Genomic DNA, 22,110 nt, shown 5'->3' on the forward strand with positions numbered 1-22,110 from the left:
TTAGAATGAGGTGAGCTGTACTTGTTTCTAATTGTCAGACAGGTAATTTTCAGTGGACACTGGGCATGTTCATGGTCAGGAAATGGAGAGTTTATTGTACTATATAATCAGTGGTTTCTTAGCCTCTTCATTTCTTTAATCCGAGGTCTGCTGTTTAGCGAATAAAGTTTTAAAACCTATGCATAAGTATCTATAGGCCTTTGATGTTAACTTTGGTTGTTGAGGTGACGAATAAATGTTTCCATGTTAGTGCCAGGCTTTTGAAAAGATACAGTGTCAGGAGAGGCTAACTTGGTCTTGTGAAGTATGGTTTCATGTGACACCTGGAGGATCAAGAGGAAGCCACACATACTTGAGTGATTGGTTCAGTAAGTGGCTTCTAGATTTGAATAAGAATACTTGAATGATAACAAGCAGGGAGTATTTATTTAGACTTTGCTATAGCCAAAGGATGAGAAAGCATTAAGGAGAGAGAGAGAGAGAGAGAGAGAGAGAGAGAGAGAGAGAGAGAGAGAATGAACTGACCGTTTATTAGTACTTTAATTGGAAATTGTTGGTGGAGAAAATCTGCAGTTGGAGTAAATAGAACTGTGCTCTCTTAAATGCTGGTATTAGGAGCTATAACTTTTCATGAGATTTATTCATGTTGAAGGCAACAATTCTGGAAGCTAGTGGTCACTGGCAAAATTTTAATTTGGCCTAAAGTTACTATAGAGATTATGATTGGCTTCTTTGCATACATACATTATGGTTTGTATGCCAGAGTTTTAGTGTCACAGTCATTGTCTATTTATATAGTCAGCCTCACAGAAGCTATGCATATCTTCCTGCTACAGATAAGATGTTTAGCTATTATCCATCTCTTTTTTTTAATTTAAATATTTTTTATTACATATTTTCTTCAATTACATTTCCAGTGCTATCCCAAGTATGTCTAACCCCTTGGGATACTACTAAGAAATGAGGGGGCCAGGTCACACAACAGATTGGTGTTGGCTGAGTGCTTCAATAAATCTAGGAATAACAATGACAGAGATTTCTTGAGCTGTCTGGAACTTGTACAACTATTTTCATGTATATTTCCTCCAAGGTGAGTAAAGCTAGTATTTTTTAAGGAAAATGCCCATGTGCCATTTCTCACAGCATCCAGCAATGGAACAGTTGGAAGTGATGCATCATTATTTGCATACATTTGCATACAGCTACCCAGAGAGGCAGGAAACACACTAGATTTAAAAGCTGCCCGAATCCATGGAGCCCGAGTGCAGAAAGTAGAAAGAAGTGGCTGGTGGTTAGTGTTTGTTGCAGTTCTGTTCTATGTTGGGTACTTTGTTGGAACTTAATAATTACCCAATTTAGTCTTCACAACTAGCTGCAGCAGAAGTAGTGTTCCCATTTTATGGATGGAGAAAAGCAGACATAAACACAGCAATCCCTTTGCCAGTTTAGGGAGATAGTAAGTCTGGCAATCTGCTATAGCCTATTGTCCACAAAATAAAAGCCACGAAGAATGTTGTTATACATTCACCGATTTCCTAAAGAGACAGGAAATCTGAAGTAGAACAGCCCAGCACACTCCCTATTTTCTAATTCTATTTGAACTTCTCTTTCAAAATTGTCACCTTCGCTATTTTTTTCTAATCATAAACTATGCCACTCAACCCCGGTCTTACATCCATATTAAGATATCCGCCTTAAATTAGACTTTAAAACCTCAATAAGTCAGAGCTTATTCATTCCCTTTCAAGGTATGAATTATTACTGTGTTATCAATAAATTCTATTTTTATCTGGTAAATAAATTTACTCAATACTTGTGCATCATCTGTGTACTTAAATTTTATATCTCATTTCCCTTTCATATTTTATCAATGTACACTTTTTGGCATTTTTCTAACTTTGTTTAGTCATATGGAAGCAGCTAGATGTGTACATTTTGATGCATAGACTGGCAAGGATATGTACACAGAATCAAACTTCTCACCTATACCTCAGTAGAGAACATTTTGATTCATTGTCCTATTTTCTTCTTGGTTTATTCAGTAGGGTTTTAAATAGCAAAGGAAGATGGCATTTGTTAAACATAACAGACCTGAGCAGAGTATCCATGTGTGCATATTATCTATAATGTCCTGACTATGACAGAGCAGACTACTACAATATAACCACAACAAATAGTAAACTAATATTCACATATATCTATGGTGATTATTTATTTTGATGATAAAGTGAATGGTAAAACCGAGGAATTAGAGAAGTGACATTAAGGGAATAGCAATATTTAACATGGAAAACTTAGTTGGATGTAAAAGGACCTTAGAAAATAATTTATGAATGCTTGAAAACAACTCTAAGAGATCAGAAAGCAAGCAACCAGGAAAGGAAAAAAAAGTATTGTATTTTCTATCTTAACTATTGGCCTTTTATGACAATCTCTTGTTCTCTCTTCTAGAATTCCTTGTTCTTGTTAACAAAGAATTGGGAGAAAAATGGTAATTATGTGGAAAAATATGGCAAACACAAAGGGGTCCATGATATATACTGGATAATAACTGAGTTTAAAAGGCTATTGAGGGGATCAAATATGTAAACTAAAGTAGACAATCCTATATTTTCACACAACTTATAATATCATAAGCTACATTGCTTTTCCTATCAGACAACAGGTTATCTTAGGCAGCATGGAGTTAATGTTTGTGAGGAGAGTAAAAACAGTTCTCTCTGGAGGGTTCCTTAAAGACCCTCGCTGAATCAGAGCAACTACCTCTGAGGTAATAGCCAGTTCCACAGTGATGAGTAGACAAAGCAGGACTAGCAAAAATGCTTTCTTTATGCTGAGAAATTAAGGGCCTAAAATTGTATTTCTGATGAAAGGAAATCAGCAGTAAATGTCAGGAAATGAGATTCTAATGTCACAATGTTTCAAGGTTGTTTTGAAATCCATTGTGGGTGATAAATAATGCAAACAGAAGGACAAGAAATTAGGTGTTTTGAGGCAGTTTTGATGATGTACACTTGAGATGGCTTGGGCAGCCTTCCATAGTTTGTGGTAGTCGAATACTTGTTTCCTTGGGAATGATAAAGGGAGGGACTGAATAGTAAATGACAATCTAGATGTCAAACAGGATTGCACAACATTGGAGCTCTTAGAATTTGAATCTTAGAAATTATAGGACCGTGAACTTGGAATAAGTTATGACATCAAATTCTCTTCTACTCAGTCTCTGCTTTCAGTTAGAAGTTACGAAATTTGTGTTGAATATTTCTTTACTTTGTCTTTGTTACCCAATGTGATATTTTTTATTGATTATTTGAGGCTTCCTTACAATGAACCCCAATAACACTTGCTTCCCATTCCTCCTGGGTCCACCTTTCCACCCTTGTGTCCCCAAGCTTAGAAAACATACCAAGCACAACTTGTGTTGCCTATATACTCATTTGGACATGGCCATCCCCTTAAATATAAGTCTCTTCCCATCCTTCTGCCAGAAGCCATCTACTGTGAGGAGGTACACTTTAGCATGTTTATCACAATTTTAAGGACTTTCTTTAGTAGTATCCAGTGCAGATTGTTTCTTTTCTTGGTAGGTAGGGTCGGGTGGGATTAGGTGGGAGAGTGTTTTTGCAGAAGCTGCCAATATCTATCAGTCTCAGCTATGAGGATGAAGTTACTCATACCACTACTACAGAAGCTTCCCTCCCCACAACAGCCAGTGGCAACAGTGATCATGGACTTCCACATGGTTTCTGGTGCCTGCATCTTGCTTCCCTTCCCCTTCCCCTCCGCCTCCCCCTCCCCCTTCCCCTTCCTGCTCCTCCTTATCTTCCTCATTTTCCTCCTTGTCCTCCTCATCCTGCTCATCCTCCTTGTCATCCTCCTCGTCGTCGTCATCGTCATCCTCCTCCTCCTTCTTCTTCTTTTCTTTCTTCTTCTTTCTTCTTCTTCTTCTTCTTCTTCTTCTTCTTCTTCTTCTTCTTCTTCTTCTTCTTCTTCTTCTTCTTCTTCTTCTTCTTCTTCCTCTTCTTCTTCTTCCTTCTTCTTTTCTTTCTTCTTCTCTTCATCTTCTTTCTTCTTCTTCCTCCTCCTCCTCCTCCTCTTCCTCTTCTTCTTCTTCTTCTTCTTCTTCTTCTTCCTCTTCTTCCTCTTCTTCCTCTTCTTCTTCTTCTTCTTTTCTTCCTTCTTCTTCTTCTTCATGACATACCATCAGATATTATGGAATGAAGGCCTGCTAACACAAACTTTTCTCCTATACAGTGTTATAATTTCATGACAATTAATGTGTAATTTTTTGTTATTCTGCTTTTTATAACATATATCTTCTTTTTCAAGATCAACATCATCATAGGAAAAGGACAGTAGAGTAGGCTAAAATATATCAGATAGTAACTGAAAAGAAAGGCATTTGACAAACTGACATAATGAAGTAATTGATATTTTCATAAGAAAAATAAATTAGGAATATACATCTCACTTACATTCCAAATATTCCACTCAGAAGATTCCTCCCCCCCCCCCATGGAAGAACTCTGAATATTAAACAATTGCATGTACTTTCTGTTTTATGCTTATTTTAAATAGTTACAATTATGTCATTCAGCAAACCAATAAATCTTCTAAGAAAACATGTGCAGACCTGTCTTGGTTATTTCATGAATATAGGATTTTTTTATATGACCATGGAAGAGGGAGACATTACTTATAAGTCTGACCTGTATTTAAAAGTTAGTATGCCGGGCGTGGTGGCGCACGCCTTTAGTCCCAGCACTCGGGAGGCAGAGGCAGGCGGATTTCTGAGTTCGAGGCCAGCCTGGTCTACAAAGTGAGTTCCAGGACAGCCAGGGCTACACAGAGAAACCCTGTCTCGAAAAACCAAAAAAAAAAAAAAAAAAAAAAAAAAAAGTTAGTGGGAACAAACTGTAAAAAAAATTTAAAGAATGTAATTGCAACAATATCAGCCTTATTTTTTTCTTGAAACATGTTCTTTTCCTTTCTGAGGGTTTCTACAGCATGCTGAGGGGTTTATATTTGAGTGCTGCATATAAATAGAGGTGATGATTGTACATCAAATGTCACAATTCATAATTTCCTTCAGCAAAACAGTAGAGGAATCCAGCTGGAGGAATATTGCTTTATGTCCAAGTTTTTGCCTAGAATAATCTGTATGTGCCTTCCCAAAGGGAAGGGAAAGAAAGTGGAAAGTAATGGAATGGGTCAATTCAACTAAGCAATTGAATATAATCTGATCTAATTCAAAGCATTTGAAAGCATGAAAATACATACAATTTGTTTAGAGACCTGAGAGATCTTCTCCAGTGTTCCTGCTAGAATACAACATTTTCTTTCCTGATACATACATCGCTTACTATGCAGCAACTAAATTCCTTGAGACCAACTCAGGCCCAATTTTAAGAATAAACTGAAACTGGCATAAACTAGGGGTTGGCCAATACTCTGCAAAGGGCCCAAGTGTAAGTATTTTAGGCCTTGTGGAGCCATGTCATATCTGTCACAAACAATCATGTCTAAACTTGAAGCAGCCTGGGGAAAAATATAAAAGGATGGTGGTGGTTATGTTTCTATAAAAGGTGACAAAACTGAATTGTGGGTCTGATTTGCCAGTTATGACCCTTGCTTTAAACTTGACTCCAGTATTACAATGATTGGCTCAGATCTTTAGTAAAGAGCTTCTTGGGTGACACTCTCATTGAACAAGAAAAAATGTTATTTTTTTCAACTATTATGGACCTGGTATCCTGTTTCTACAACACATAAAAGAAAACCCAGTTGCTGTTGGAAGCTAATTTATGCTTTTTTGCAGTTCTACTTATTATTCTACATTATAAGCTCTTGTCTTTTCTGGGTGAGTTCTGGAGATTTGCCATTGCAGTAGACTGCTTCTTGTATCTAAAGGCTAAAATATCATGATGAATGTCATGCAGACATTGATTTTCTCTCACATCCTTTTCGCACAGATGATTTAACAATGGTTTCTGATCCCTGCTTCTTTCAGACTCTTCTGCTCATTATAAGAGGAATATTGTTTGCTTGTGAAGACAAATGATGGACAGCTCTCTCCAGACTAGAGATGAGGAAAATAGCCACATGCTTGATGCAACTCCCTATCTTTTTCCTATAAACTTTTGAAATGTGTTTACCCACACTGATATCAGGTCATTTTGCTGTTTTGATTTTTAAAAGGTCTTTGCATCCTAGAGGAACTATTTTCTCCAGCTTATTGTTTGATTTCTTGGGTACTGAAACTATTTTCTCCGTTTTATTATTTGATTTTTGTGTTCCAACTATTTTTTCCAGTTTATTATTTGATTTTGGATTGTGCTTACATGATTTTCATTTCACAAAACATTAGTGTGCTCCTCATCAGTCTTTTCTATAGATTCTCAATTTTGAATGCTAACCTAAAATGATGAAGCCCAAACATGCAAGGAATGGAGGGGAAGGAGTTGAAGAATCAAACATTACAAACTAAACTTTTTTTTCTCACCATGCCTGAAATTTTGTCTTATTTATAATGTCCTCAGTTAATTATCTTATTGTTTTTGCTAATGACAGAATTGTATGAAGCACGCAACTGGGCAATCCTAACTATGACATAGATAAATGTATGTAGAGTATACACAGAGAAATAGCAGGAATGTTATTGTAAATTAACACAGAGGCTCAGAGATGAGCAAATCACAATTGGAAAAGTTTTATTACGTGATAGCTTTGAAGTAAATCTATTAGGTTAGATAAGAATCAGCATGGCATAATGTTTGCAGGTAGAAGATTCTCCATTCAGTTTGCGGATAGGGAAACACTACAGCATGATGGAGCCATGGGGTTTCCAAGGAAGAGCAGTGGGGGAGTTGCATGGAGTCAGTGTGAAGAATGTCAGTATTGCCTCACAGCAGAAAACTGGAAGGTGAATAAGAGCGCCTGGCAATGCAGCCTGCATTTCCAACATCCCCAGAAAATGTCACAGTGTTTGCCATGCCATGAGGTGATGTTAACAGTTAATTTGATGAACACGCTCGTGTCAGAGATGGGCCAGGCATGTACAAACACTGCTTACTGCACAGACACATCCCCAGGAAAACTAAAAAGAAAAAAAAATAGAAAAAGGAATCAAACATTGCCATGGGCCTTTGAGGGGACATATTGATGTGGTTATGAGGAATATTGATAAACCACTAGGGACGGTGGCCACGACAAGCCTAAATAACAACAGAACATTACGAAAATTAAAAGTTACTTTCAGCATGGTGGCTTAGTTAATAGTGGGTGCTGTGTTCTGCAAGATTTGGTGTTCAAATTTTGTAGAAAAACTCACTTAGTTTCACACTGAATAAAGTCCCTATTATTATCACCACTTCATCCATGTTCTTCCCCAAGAGCTCTTTGTTCTCTTTTTAGATGGGTTCAAAGGAACATATAAAGCAAATAGTACCTTTAAAGGGTAAGAAATTATTAGTCAGCCTCATATGTGGCCATACGTACTGAAGGAATAGTGACTTTCTGGAGGGTAATCCTTTAAGGGGTAGAGTTATTGAACAAATCCAGACAAGAATAAATGCATTCCAATGGTTCGGTAGCAGTGGGATTACTGTATGTCTGCTATGTGCCATGTCATCATATTAACTGAGGAGGACTCAAAGAAGGATGAACAATATCATAGCTCCACCTCCGGGAGCTGTGACTCTGCCCATTTTCTGCCTCCCAGGATACCCCATTCTCTCAAGTGCCTTCTATCTTCTGCAGTTTGTCATTTTGTCAATTATTAACACCTGGCTGTGATCTCAAAATATGCCACAATACAAAGTCCAAGGTTATTTCTCTATTTCCTTCATCTTGATTAGCTAATACTTAAATGTTTTGTTAGAAAACTATTCTTAATAAACAACTGGATTAGATTAATTATCTGTACTTTGAATCTTGTAGAACAATAGTGGTCACCTTTAACTGCATAATGCAATTACTCAGGAAGTTTAGAGGAATATGCAGGCCAGCTCCCATTCTTAGAGATTCTGGTTTAATTACTTCGGATTGAACCTGAGCATGATTTCAGTTTTAAAGTTCTTAGATGGTTCTAACCCTAGCCATGCTGCAGGGAGACTATTGTGGACTCTTTTTTTCCCCCTCCCATAACAAGTCTTACATTTTTAAACTTCTTTTTTACATTTTATTAAGTTATTATTTTAATAAAGTTATTACTTTACATCCCAATTGGAAATTCTCCTCCCTCCTCTCCTCTTAGCCCCTATCTCCCACCAACTCCATTCACATACTTCCTAGTCTCCCTCTTTTCTGAGATGTCTCCTCAGAAAAGAGGGAGACCTCACATGGGAATCAATGAGCCTTGTCATACCAAGTTGCAGGAAGACTAGGCACATTGTCTTCTATTGAGATTAGGCAAGACAGCCAAGTTATGGGAAAGAGATCCAAAGACCTCTGCGGCTGCTCTAGGAGTCCCTTAAGAGGGCTCAATGAGTCACTCTAAGAAGATGACTTTATATGGCTAAGAGATAATTTAATTCAGTCCTGATTTGGCTCACCACTCTATTTGCTATACCCAGGTTTCAGTATTAGGTTTCTTGTATAGGGATATGCTGGGAGAACTTGAGAAACATGCTATCAACTTGCCGTATTATTTTAATAAACCATAAGTCAAGAAGCAATGTAAAAGGTGGATGGTTTGTTCGGGTTTTTAGTCTGAGGAAATTCACTATGGTTAGGAAGGAAATGTGTAGACCCATGAAGCAGCCTGGTCATGTTGAAGCTATTGTTATGAACAGATGGGTAGGGGTCTAGGTTATGAATGGGGAGCGGGATACTGGGCTATGTAGCAGGACTGGGCTACACATAGGACTGGGTTATGAATGCTCGAGGTCTGCATGTAATGATGCACAATCTTGTAGACCAGTTGAGGTACATGTATTCAAATACCTGAGTCCATGGGAGATGCTTTACTTTCAAGTCACTGCAGGGTGGAATATTGGGAGAAGTGAAAACACTGTTTAGTTTTCTTGTGTTTTCCTCTTTGCATCATGCAACACACATGTCTTCCTCAAGACCTACATTCAAAAGCAATAACACTCTATGCGTCAAAGGAAAATGCTAAACGTAGTGTATTTGTAGAGCATTCAAGTGGGTGGCTGAAGCAATGTAAAGTAATTTCCATGGAAAGTTACCTGGCACATGAGATTTGATGGTCTTAACAGCCTCTTTTAGATTCTGAGTGCCATATATTTTGAGGGTACAGCTATTTCCACGTTTCATCTTTTTAAAAACTAGCCACATGAAAATTAAAACTGATAATGAGAACCACATAGAGGACAGCATCTCTTGCTGGCAAGCAGTCTCCTCTTTCATGTTCTCCACCTTCTTGCTTCCTCCTGTATGCCATCATTTTCGTTTAATTCTCTGTCCAGGAATTAACATTAGATTGATTGTCAGCTTCCCCTTATTTGTCTAGATTATCTTTCTTCTCTTCTCGTTCCATAAATACAAATTGGAGTCCTGCTACCATCTTCAATAGCTGGTTATCAAGAGAGAAGAGATGCTATTTTATAATTTCCTGAGATGTTTTAGATTGTCAGTAAAATCTAACATGTTAGTTACCCTTCATCTGCCCTTGATTCCCATCCCTCTTCCTCTTGAACATTGTCTTTGACTACAAACACTTTAAAATCTTTCTGGAGAAAAAGCATGGAATGCAAGGTTTATTGTTTTGAGGCACTAACAACATTAATATCACCATTCCTTAGGTAATTCAGTACAGCACAGTAATGTGTCATGAAATGACACATAATAGTGAAACAAACTCTGACTATTATTACCACCTCCTAAACAATTACTTTGAATTACTTTAAAATCAATTTCTTTCTTTCTTTCTTTTTTTTTTTTTGTTTTTTTTTTTGTTTTTCGAGACAAGGTTTCTCTGTATAGCTGTGGTTGTTCTGGAACTCACTTTGTAGACCAGGCTGGCCTCAAACTCAGAAATCCACCTGCCTCTGCCTCCCAAGTGCTGGGATTAAAGGCATGCACCACCAGCCTGGCTTAATGATTATTTTTTTTCTATTTATTTCCTCTGTTATAAATCTTAATTCTTTCTCTAAATCACAGAAACATATTTTATTGTGTTCAGTATTTTTTGTTTGTGAGTTTTGGTAAATCTTATCTTTTTGTTTGAACAAATAGGCTTGACCTAATTTTTAATTTTCATTACAGAATTATGTTTTTCTCATTTCTGTAATAACATTTTTTTTCTCTTAAAAGTGATCTTTAGTGATTTTCTATACAGGAGAAAAGACTCAGTTCTCAGTGGATGTTCTTACAGGCTCACTATGTATAAAATTTTTAGGAACAATGTTTCCTGAGAAAAACCCACTGAGAGACCACATTAGACTTAGCCTTATGTACATAGGTGTTTGGGAAGGCAGTGACATTTGCCTAACCACATAAACATACAAGGTAATGTGCAGGTAGTAGATGTGATCTATGCACTTTATGGAAGTGCCTGGAAAAGATTTCCTTTCCGTATTAGGAATGCCAGCTGCATTGTAGAACTCATAAATATCAGAGAGACGGTGTTTATGGGTCAAAAAACTAAAGAACAAAACAGGAAGTCAGAGCAAACTCATACTCTGTTTTTATGCTCTCGTTGACCCTTTCCATTTTTCCTCATATACATCCTAGTACATTTTACTTACTGTGTGCATTGCTTACTCCGTGAACACACGACCAATATCCACTCTTGGCTCTACCTGAATTTCATGGATGGAGAAAGGACTGAATCTAGGGTTTGCAAACTGTAAGACCAGTCTATTTATCTGCTGATTTTCATAGCCAAGATGGGTAAGCAGTTTACAATCATGTCCTCATTTACTTCATGTCTGTCTGTCTGTCTATCTATCTATCTATTATCTAAAATCTCTCTCACAATGATCTAAATAGCTATCCATCCACAAACACATATATTTACAAAAATGTATAACTACACACACACAGACACACAGACACAGACACACACACACACACACACTTTTTTTTTCATAGTGCTATGATGGAATTTAGGGCCTTGAGTATAATAGGGAAGTATTCTCCCACTGAACTACATCTGCAGCTTTCCACTTTGTTTTGTTGATTAACTTTTGTTTCTGGGTTTCTTCTACTTCAATGGTTCCAGCTCTTAAAATCACCAGTTCTTCAGTGAATGTGTCTTTCATGGTGAGTGTGTGCATGTGCCTGTGTCTATACAGAGGCTTAGAAAATACTGTGGTTACTGTGACTTTATGATTGGCCATTACAGTGTGGGTGTAAAGTCGGTGGGCTGTGCTGGGTGCTTTGTCCTTGTCACTTCATGTGGCTTTATATTGTACCAACACACACTCAAAACTAAGAAAATGAGGAACAAACTTCATTTTACATAGATAAATTTTCCAAGTAGAAACAACAAGCAGATCATTTTTTCGAAGTATAAATAATAGTTTTGATTATAGCAAGCTTATTTGTGAAGAATAATCACTCATTAATAACTTGTATTAGGATTTGTATTGTGATTAATTTTTTTTTGAGAATATCACTCCATGTTGTGATTAACATGGGATAAGAATTGTGATCAGAGATTTAGTTTGCTAACTTGGAGGACTAGATAGCAAAAGAGATAACCTTTTACTTCAAATCTCTCAGAGCCAAGCTATCCTGAAGTATACACATGTCTTATTAACTTTAGAAATACATGAAGGTTGAACATTTTAAGAATATTAGCAGGAGCTCCAAAGATATTTTTATTTGTATATTTGTTAATTTATATATTTCATTATAAATCTAAAGAAAGAGATGCCCATGAACATACAAGAAGCCTACAGAACTCCAAATAGGCTGGACCAGAAAAGAAATACCTCCCGACACATAATAATCAGAACAACAAATGCACTAAATAAAGATAGAATACTAAAAGCAGTAAGAGAAAAAGGCCAAGTAACATATAAAGGCAAGCCTATCAGAATTACACCAGATTTTTCACCAGAGACTATGAAAGCCAGAAGATCCTGGACAGATGTTATACAGACACTAAAAGAACACAAATTCCAGCCCAAGCTACTATACCCAGCCAAACTCTCAATTAACATAGATGGAGAAACCAAAGTATTCCACGACAAAACCAAATTCACACATTATCTCTCTACGAATCCAGCCCTTCAAAGGATAATAACAGAAAAAAACCAATACAAGGACAGGAACCACGCCCTAGAAACAACAAGAAGGTAATCCCTCAACAAACCTAAAAGAAGACAGCCACAAGAACAGAATGCCAACTTTAACAACAAAAATAACAGGAAACAACAATTACTTTTCCTTAATATCTCTTAATATCAATGGACTCAACTCCCCGATAAAAAGACATAGACTAACAAACTGGCTACACAAACAAGACCCAACATTTTGCTGCTTACAAGAAACTCATCTCAGAGAAAAAGATAGACACTACCTCAGAATGAAAGGCTGGAAAACAATTTTCCAAGCAAATGGTCTGAAGAAACAAGCTGGAGTAGCCATTCTAATATCAGATAAGATTGACTTCCAACCCAAAGTCATCAAAAAAGACAGGGAGGGGCACTTCATACTCATCAAAGGTAAAATCCTCCAAGAGGAACTATCAATCCTGAATATCTATGCTCCAAATACAAAGGCAGCCTCATTCATTAAAGAAACTTTAGTAAATCTCAAAGCACACATTGCACCTCATACAATAATAGTGGGAGACTTCAACACACCACTTTCACCAATGGACAGATCATGGAAACAGAAACTAAACAGGGACACAGTGAAACTAACAGAAGTTATGGATCAAATGGATCTGGCAGATATCTACAGAACATTTTACCCTAAAACAAAAGGATACACCTTCTTCTCAGCACCTCATGGTACCTTCTCCAAAATTGACCACGTAATTGGGCACAAAACAGGACTCAACAGATACAAAAACATTGAAATTGTCCCATGCATCCTATCAGATCACCATGGACTAAGGCTGATCTTCAATAACAAAATAAATAATAGAAAGCCAACCTTCACGTGGAAACTGAACAACACTCTTCTCAATGATACCTTGGTCAAGGAAGGAATAAAGAAAGAAATTAAGGACTTTTTAGAGTTCAATGAAAATGAAGCCACAACATACCCAAACTTATGGGACGCAATGAAAGCATTTCATTATATTCTCTTTCCATCTACCTTTTCCTCCATGCCTCCCCCTCTCTTCTCCCTCTTTTTCTTTCTTTCTCTCTCTCCCCCTCTCCCTCTGAGTGTGTGTGTGTGTGTGTGTGTGTGTGTGTGTGCATACCTGTGTTTGTATCCATATAGTTGTCAGTAGTGTTCAGAGGTCAGTTTCTGGGGCTTTCTCCTTCTGCTATGTAGTTATGTAACTCCTGGCTATCACACTCACGTTACCAGGACTGGTAGCAAGTACCTTTACCTGTTAAGGCTTCCTTTCAGCCCGAAATATATATAAAAAATTAAAGTAAGTGCTAAAGATTATAAACATCTTAGATATAGAAACAAGCAAACTTTGTAGGGCTTTTAAAAAACAAACTATCAAATCAATAAACTATATAAGTAACATCAATTGTAGTAGTTTGTACAACCACTCTGGAAATCAGTCTGGCGGTTTCTCAGAAAATTGGACATGGTACTACTGAAGGATCCCGCAATACCTCTCCTGGGCATATATCCAGAAGATGTTCCGACTAGTAAGAAAGAAACATGCTCCACTATGTTCATAGCAGCCTTATTTATAATAGCCAGAAGCTGGAAAGAACCCAGATGCCCCTCAACAGAGGAATGGATACAAAAAAATGTGGTACATTTACACAATGGAGTACTACTCAGCTATTTAAAAGAATGAATGTATGAAGTTCCTAGGCAAATGGTTGGACCTGGAGGGCATTATCCTGAGTGAGGTAACCCAATCACAAAAGAACTCAAATGATATGTACTCACTGATAAGTGGATATTAGCCCAGAAACTTAGAATACCCAAGATATAAGTTACAATTTGCAAAACACATGAAACTCAAGAAGAATGAAGACCCAAGTGTGGAAACTTTGCCCCTTCTTAGAATTGGGAACAAAACACCCATGGAAGGAGTTACAGAGACAAAGTTTGGAGCTGAGACAAAAGGATGGACCATCTAGAGACTGTCATATCCAGGGATCCATCACATAATTAGCCTCCAAACGCTGACACCATTGCATACACTAGCAAGATTTTGCTGATAGGACCCTGATATAGCTGTCTCTAGTGAGACTATGCCGGGGCCTGGCAAACACAGAAGTGGATGCTCACAGTCAGCTATTGGCTGGATCACAGGGCCCCCAATGGAGGAGCTAGAGAAAATACCCAAGGAGCTAAAGGGATCTGCAACCCTATAGGTAGAAAAACATTATGAACTAACCAGTACCCCGGAGCTCTTTTCTCTAGCTGCATATGTATCAGAAGATGGCCTAGTCGGCCATCACTGGAAAGAGAGGCCCATTGGACTTGCAAACTTTATATGCCCCAGTACAGGGGAATGCCAGGGCCAAAAAGTGGGAGTGGGTGGGTAGGGGAGTTGGGGGGAGGGTATGGGGGACTTTTGGGATAGCATTGGAAATGTAAATGAGGAAAATACCTAATAAAAAACATCAATTGTAGTGTGCCCAGCTACTTAATAGCTGGTAAAATTCCTAGTATAGTAATACATGTTATTTTATTTGCTCCTCTCATCTCCCTCAAGGCATAGAGAACACTTTATTTTGCTGCTTTAGTCATGGAAGTCAAGAGGACAAATGACTTGCACATCACGCTACATGGTTCCAGATAGAGAGATTTGAACTGAATCACAAACTGCTCTACTCCAAGTCTTGTGCACACTCTGTGACACAGTTTAAGGAACTTTTGAGACTAGAACACTGAATTCTTTACATTCAAAACAAGTGGTCGTCACAATTCCACATAGGGACATGTACACTCGAATACAAAACTATTACAACAGAAAAGAATAAAGTGAGGTAGCATATGGAACATAGTTGGGAGTCTACATTGAGCCATTCTGAACTGCGTATCTCTGTAACTCCTGGATAAACCATACTGTAGAAAAGCAAGAGATGCAATCTTGTTTAGCATGAGGCCAGAAGGAAGAAACTGTTTTCTGATGACCAGGCAGAAGGCTTTAAGGACATACCATTGGAGTGAGGAAACTGAAATTGCTGGTTTGTTTATTTGTTTGTTTTTGGACAGTGATAGAGATAGGACTCAGGGCTTTGTACATGCTAAACAAGAGTACTACCAATGAACTGAAGCTCTCTGAAATCTTATCATTAATAAATATAGACACTAATCCTCCAAAATAGTCCCTGGGAAAGAATGTTCATATCATGATGTCACAATGCTGTTGCAATTGTAGCAATGCTCAGTAGATTTACTGAGGCTCATGGGGAATATTTAGGCTTTAGCAAAAGTCTGTGAGTGAGTGAGAGGGGAAAGAGTAGCCAGGTTTTTGATCCTTTTGAAGCAGCTCTCCTGAGGTTTTGGCAGTAATGGCTGGCAGTCTGAGTGACAAGCCTGGCTTGATGCCAAGCTGGTTAAGAATACAATCTAAAAGTGATTTTTCCATTTTAAGTAACTAGAAAAATCAAAAGAATACCTTTCTGTGACATGTGAGTATTCCACACCTTTCAAGTCTCTACCTCAACAGCATTTTGACTCATTGCCCGGGACATTTGTTTGTACATTTTCTGTTGCCATTTCCAAAGTGTGAGGGCAGAGATGAAGAGGTCTCCACAGCATATATATCTTATTCTGGAGTTTTACAGACAATAAGGCCATCACAATACTAAAAGTGGACAAACAGATTTGTGGTCCAAGCTCAGAATCAAAGTTAGGATTTCAAAGTATGTATCAACCTTAACTTAAATGGTCAATTTTCTATAGTATTATTCAATTTTCTCAGATAAAACCTGTTATCCACTAAAATGTGTCCACCTGCCAAATTGCTATATTGAAATCTTAACCCCCACTGTGAACATATTTGACATGGGGTTTTAAAGATGTAATTAATCTTTTCATAAGGACTCTTTTATCACTATAAGGTTCCCATGGGGTGAATGCCTTTATAAGAAGAGTTAGCTGGGAGCTTCGTTTTTCTCTCTGCCACACTAGGGCACAGCAAATAAGGCAGCCCTCCAAATGAGGCTGTCCCACCTGACATGCCCATCCTGGACTTGCAGATACTGAATCTCTGGTGTTTAAGCCATTCAGCCACTGGTATTTTGTTTTCACAGCCCGAGATAAATAATGCAGATCACAGGCCCAGAAATGTAAGGAGGGTGGCTTGAATTTTATTTGTGTTTCATATATTAGTCGGGAAGTCAGGAGAAAGAGCTCAGCAGACGACAGCCTTGCTTGGAATGGTGGTATCAAAAGAGTAATAGTACCTATGGTAAGGGCAATAAATGATAACAAAATGTAGATGCCAGCAGTAGCAGCCAGGGGATAGAGCACTAAATGCTACACTTTAGATGAGGTCTTTGCAGGGGCAGTTCCAGATTTGCAGAGTACCTAGTAATGTCTCAGAAGAAGGCATCAAGTGGCATTTATTGGAAGAACATGAGCTGGTGAGTTGGAAAGGCCTAAGCTAGCAAGTATTGCACTGTCTTATAAATATGAAGGTTTGAATATGGAATTTCTAAGGTCAGGGACAGAGGGAATCATAATCTGTCAGCTTGGGATTTTGGAAACAGTTTTAAGATGTAGTGGCCTTTCTATAGTGTTCATGTCCTGTGGAATGCCAGCTAAAATTTTTCAGTGCTCACCCAAACAAATTACTTTATATGTTGTGCCTTGAAGCAAAACTGATCAAGTTAGCAGGTTCAGCTTAGAGTCTAGAAGGCCAGAGATGAGGTATCAGTCTGAAAGCTTTAGGGGGAATTGTTTCTGAACATATTCAGACTGTTGTCAAAATCCAGTTCCCTAGGATGGCAGTACAGTTGTCTCAGCTCACTTGAGGTGGTGAGAAATGGCCAGACTCCACTCCTAGAAGCAGCGGCATTTCTTCCTTTCTACTTTATTGAATCTATCTTTTATAACAGTATAAGAGTAGAGAGTCGTGTCTTTCTGAAGCTCTGAGGGTTTCTGAATTTACCCTCTTCCCTTTAACAACTACAGCAACGTGTGTGATTAAGTTGGGTGCACCCAACACTTCTGAAAATCTATTTCATGATCAACTTAGTGGTCATGATTACACCTGCTTAGGTGAGTTAGCCATCACACACAGTCTCTTCTGAAGCATGATGCTTGAAATCAAAGGCTTTGGGAAGGGACATGTGAAGTTTCATGATAAAGGTAAAGTTTTGTCTTCAGAGATGAAGAGAACAACACATTTGAGTCTGCCTCTCAGAGACTGAGGTTTTATATTGCAATTAAGTGATCAGAGTTTATCAGTGTAATGAAACTAAAGGAACTGGAATCTCCAGGCTTCACTCAGGAATTTCTTCCCATTACAAATTTGTATGGCAATATACAGTTTGCTGATTTCATGTTATCATAAATCACTAGGAACATAATGTTTTTATCAGGAAAATTGGATTTCCATATAGAGTATCTAGAGTAGCTTCTAGAGTATCAGATGTACTGGATGCTTTGTTCCAGATTCTAGATATACTTAATCATAATCATGATCATCATGGTCATCATGATCATGACCATGATCATCATCATCATGATCATCATCATCACCACCACCACCACTACCACCCACCACCTTCTTCCTTTCTCCTTCCTCTTCCTCCTCCTCTTCTCCTTCCGCTTCCTCCTCCTTTTCTCCTTCCTCTTCCTCTTCTTTAAATTTCAGTGACTTACTCTGTCAAGGCAGAGGATGAAGTTAGGAAATGGGGGTTGGGGAGTCATCATTTTGTAATTCATTTGACTTTTTTTTCACTTTTAAATCTACATGTATATAATTATATTTATTTTATAATTTTTTCATTATATTTACTTCATTAACGTTAATGATTCCTGAAAAATCTTTGGCCTATTTGTGCTTATTTTAATGGGTCTTTTGTTTCTTTCTTTTCTTTTTTTTCTTTTTTTCTTTTTATTTATTACAATTCTTTTTTTTAATTTTTAATATTTTTTATTATGTATTTTCCTCAATTACATTTCCAATGGTATCCCAAAAGTCCCCCATACCCCCCCACTTCCCTACCTACCCATTCCCATTCTTTTGGCCCTGGCATTCCCCTGTATTGGGGCATATAAAGTTTGCAAGTCCAATGGGCCTCTCTTTCCAGTGATGGCCGACTAGGTCATCTTTCGATACATATGCAGCTAGAGACAAGAGCTCCGGGGTACTGGTTAGTTCATCATGTTGTTCCCCCTATAGGGTTGCATATCCCTTTAACTCCTTGGGTACTTTCTCTAGCTTCTCCATTGGGAGCCCTGTGATCCATCCAATAGCGGACTGCTGTCTTTTGTTTAAATTACGTATTTATTTCATTTACATTTCCAATGCTATCCCAAAAGTCCTCCACACGCTCCCCCACCCACCCACTCCCACTTCTTGGCCCTGGTGTTCCCCTGTACTGAGGCATATAAAGTTTGCATGACCAATGGGCCTCTCTTTCCAGTGATGGCCAACTAGGCCATCTTCTGATACATATGCAGCTAGAGACACGAGCTCCAGGGGGTACTGGTTAGTTCATATTTTTGTTCCACCTATAGAGTTGCAGATCCCCCCAGCTCCTTGGGTACTTTCTCTAGCTCCTCCATTGGGGGCCCTGTGATCCATCCAATAGCTGACTGTGAGCATCCACTTCTGTGAATGTCAAAGTTATTTAGAATGTTGGAATGCTCTTGTTTCCTCCAACCAACCTTGCTTGGTCATTGGTTATTGTTGACTACTTTGGTGTAGATTTGGCTTCTGCAGACTCAGACACTGTTCCATTGCTGGAAGGAGACATCACGAACAAGGCAACTCCTAAAAAATAAATAAGCTAAACTGAGGCTTGCTTATTGTTTAAGAGTTTAGTTCATTATGAGCATGGCAGGGGCATTGCATGGCAGCATACAGATGTGGTCCTGGAGCAATAGGTGAGTGTTCCAAATCCTTATCCATGGTGGGTTGGACAGGGAGAGAGAGAGAGAGTAACACAATTTCTGCAACAAGGCTATGACTTTAAAGTTCCCTAATCTTTCTAATCCGATTAAAGTGTTCCACTTCCTGGTGAGTAAGCATTCAAGTATATGGACCTATGGGAGCCATTCTTATTAAAACTACCACAATATTTATATGCAATATGTAGTATCTGTTCCTGCTATCTTTCTCTATATAATATGCACTTTATTTTAAATTTAATTCTAGTTGCTCAATTTGTACTCAAAAAATTAAAACAAGCATCTTGGTGTATCAATCCACTTTTTTTCTCTGTCATTTTCTAATTAAGCTATTTACATGTTTTCACTTTTACTTATCATTTTATACTATAAATTCCTTTCTTTTCTAGCTCACTTTTTGAGATTCTCCACTCTTTCAAGCAGCCTACTTCTGATATCCAAAGGTTAAAATCTCATAATGTAAAGTCATGCAGACATTGATTTTACATCAAGTCCTGTTGTCACTTATCATTTAGCCATGGGTTTTGATTTGTGTTCCATTTAACTTCTGCTCATTTTAAGAAGGATATTTTCTGCCAAGACCCATAATAAACTGTTATTCTATAGATTCGAGGTGAGAAAATGCCCATATGTCTGAGTCACCCGTTTTTCTGTTTCTGCTAATTTTTAAGTATTTTCACTAAATTTTATATCAAATTATTGATCTGTTTTTTGCTTGATTGCATACTAGAGATGTGGGTTAAAACTCTTTCCTCCAGTTTATTATTTGACTTTTTGTTTACATAATTTTTATTTCACAATATATTAATGCATTTCTCATCAATTCTTTCCATAGATTCTGAATTTTGAATGCTAGCCTAAAAGGCTTTCATTTATTCTTAATTCTAATGCTTGGGTAATAGCAATTACACAATTACATCAGTGATATTTGGATTTTTTCCGATGTAGAATGAATATGTTCTCTCCTCTGTACTCATAAAATTTCACTGCCAATAAGAGAAATAAAAATTAAAACCATCCTGAGACGTCATCTCCCATTTGTAGGACTGGCACAATTGTAAAATCTTTAGGGTACATGTCATTGGTAAAGGTCTAGGTAAATAAGCTATGTCACACATGACTTGTAAGAATCTAAACTGTTATTATCCTAGTGAATGGATAATAACTCTTAGGAATGTGTATGCACAAGTGTTCATTTGCACATTTATATGTACAAAGACTATACATATAACTCCATTGAGTATATTACAAAGCAGTGACATCATTACTAAGGAACACGTCTAACTCATCATTTCTTGTTTTCTTAAAGGACTATAGCTTATTTGAGACATGGCTAACTTCCAATCTAAAGAAATAAAATACATAGTGAGTTTATATTTTTCATGTAGCAGAGAACAAAGAAGTGTTAAAAATCAATATATTCATGTCCAAATGGAATGGAAAACTCCTCAAGGAGGCAACAAGTTTCATAAGAGAGGCATCCAAATGAATCACGGCAAATATTACATAAACACATTGATAGACACACTTATGAGCTAGTAGTGATATCTGTGTGACAATAAATGTGATGGTACAAATTAAAGCCCATCTTTTCAGAGCTATATCACCAAATTTAAAAGACACAGTTGAATTGAAAAATTCAATTGGAAATATAACTGTATTCAAGTATATTTCAATAAATAATAAAGCTTTACAAGTAATATGGTTAGAGAAAATATAACACTTATTCAAGCTCAACTGGTTAATTTAACCAACTATTTCTGACTTAATTTTATAGGGGAAAATGAAGCTTTATTAACAGTGCAATCTGGCAGCCAGGTACTTACCCAAGCACTGATAGATCATTTCTATTAGTGTATCAACTTAACACCGTTTGTTTTCTAATATTATATAACACAAGTAAATAACATCTATGCTATTCTCAAATAGATTTAACATAAATACATTCATGAGAAAGCAATTTAGGAAAAGAAGAAAAAGCAAGACTCATCAATTTTTCAAAGTAACATGATGGGATCTTTATGTAAAAAAGATAAAATCTCATAAACACAGATATATGACTTTTAAATTAATAGTGGTTACAATATTGTAACAATCAAAGGAAATATTTTGACATTCATTGAACCCTATCTTTTAAAAAAATCTGAAATATATTAAGAACATTGTGGACATTTATAAGTTGAATGGCAATGACAATGTTCTTTTATAGAATAATTCTTTTATTTTTGAGATGCATGGTAAAACATTTAGGGATAAAATATATTTTTGCTCCTGATGAATTTAATTTACACGTTGTTCAGAGAAAACCATATTCTTTCAAGACAGATGTAAAGACAGATGTAAAGAACCAATATGGCAAAATGATGAAGTGTATAGTAAGTGTCACAGAAGATCCTCAAGTGTTCACTATACCATTCACTCAAATTTTACTGTTTAAAGTTTTATGATATGACTTTCAGAATAAAAAGATGGGCAGAGATTGATACAATGAAGGTATCTGATGCAACACCTTGGTTTAAAACATTGACTGATGCATATGGGAAATGCTCAGTGGAAGATGGCTGGTTAGAAATTTTCAAGTAGTATCAATTGACTATAATTATACATTCATGGTTCCAGGAAGCAGAAAGCTTCACACATGCACAGAACATGCACTGTGATAGTCTTTTGTAACAAGTGATCTAAATAGCTCATATAAGGATGAGGGGCTTACTTTTGCTCTTGGTAGCAATGGTTCAGTGACTGATTTGCTCACTGCTTTTAAGTTTATGGCAGGGCACCACGCCATGGCAGAGGTCTATGCATCTGGAAAAGCACTCACTTCATAGGTAGGGTAGAAAACCAAAGAGGAAGAGTCGTAATCCTTCATTTCCTCTAAAGGCATAGCTCCAGTGACCACTGATTCCCCAATAGACTTCCCCTAAATGCTCAATGACCTCCAATAATGCCCTCTATGGC

Source organism: Mus caroli, unplaced genomic scaffold (genome assembly GCF_978045245.1).
Source record: "Mus caroli unplaced genomic scaffold, Mus_caroli_1 scaffold_18, whole genome shotgun sequence".
NCBI lineage: Eukaryota > Metazoa > Chordata > Mammalia > Rodentia > Muridae > Mus > Mus caroli.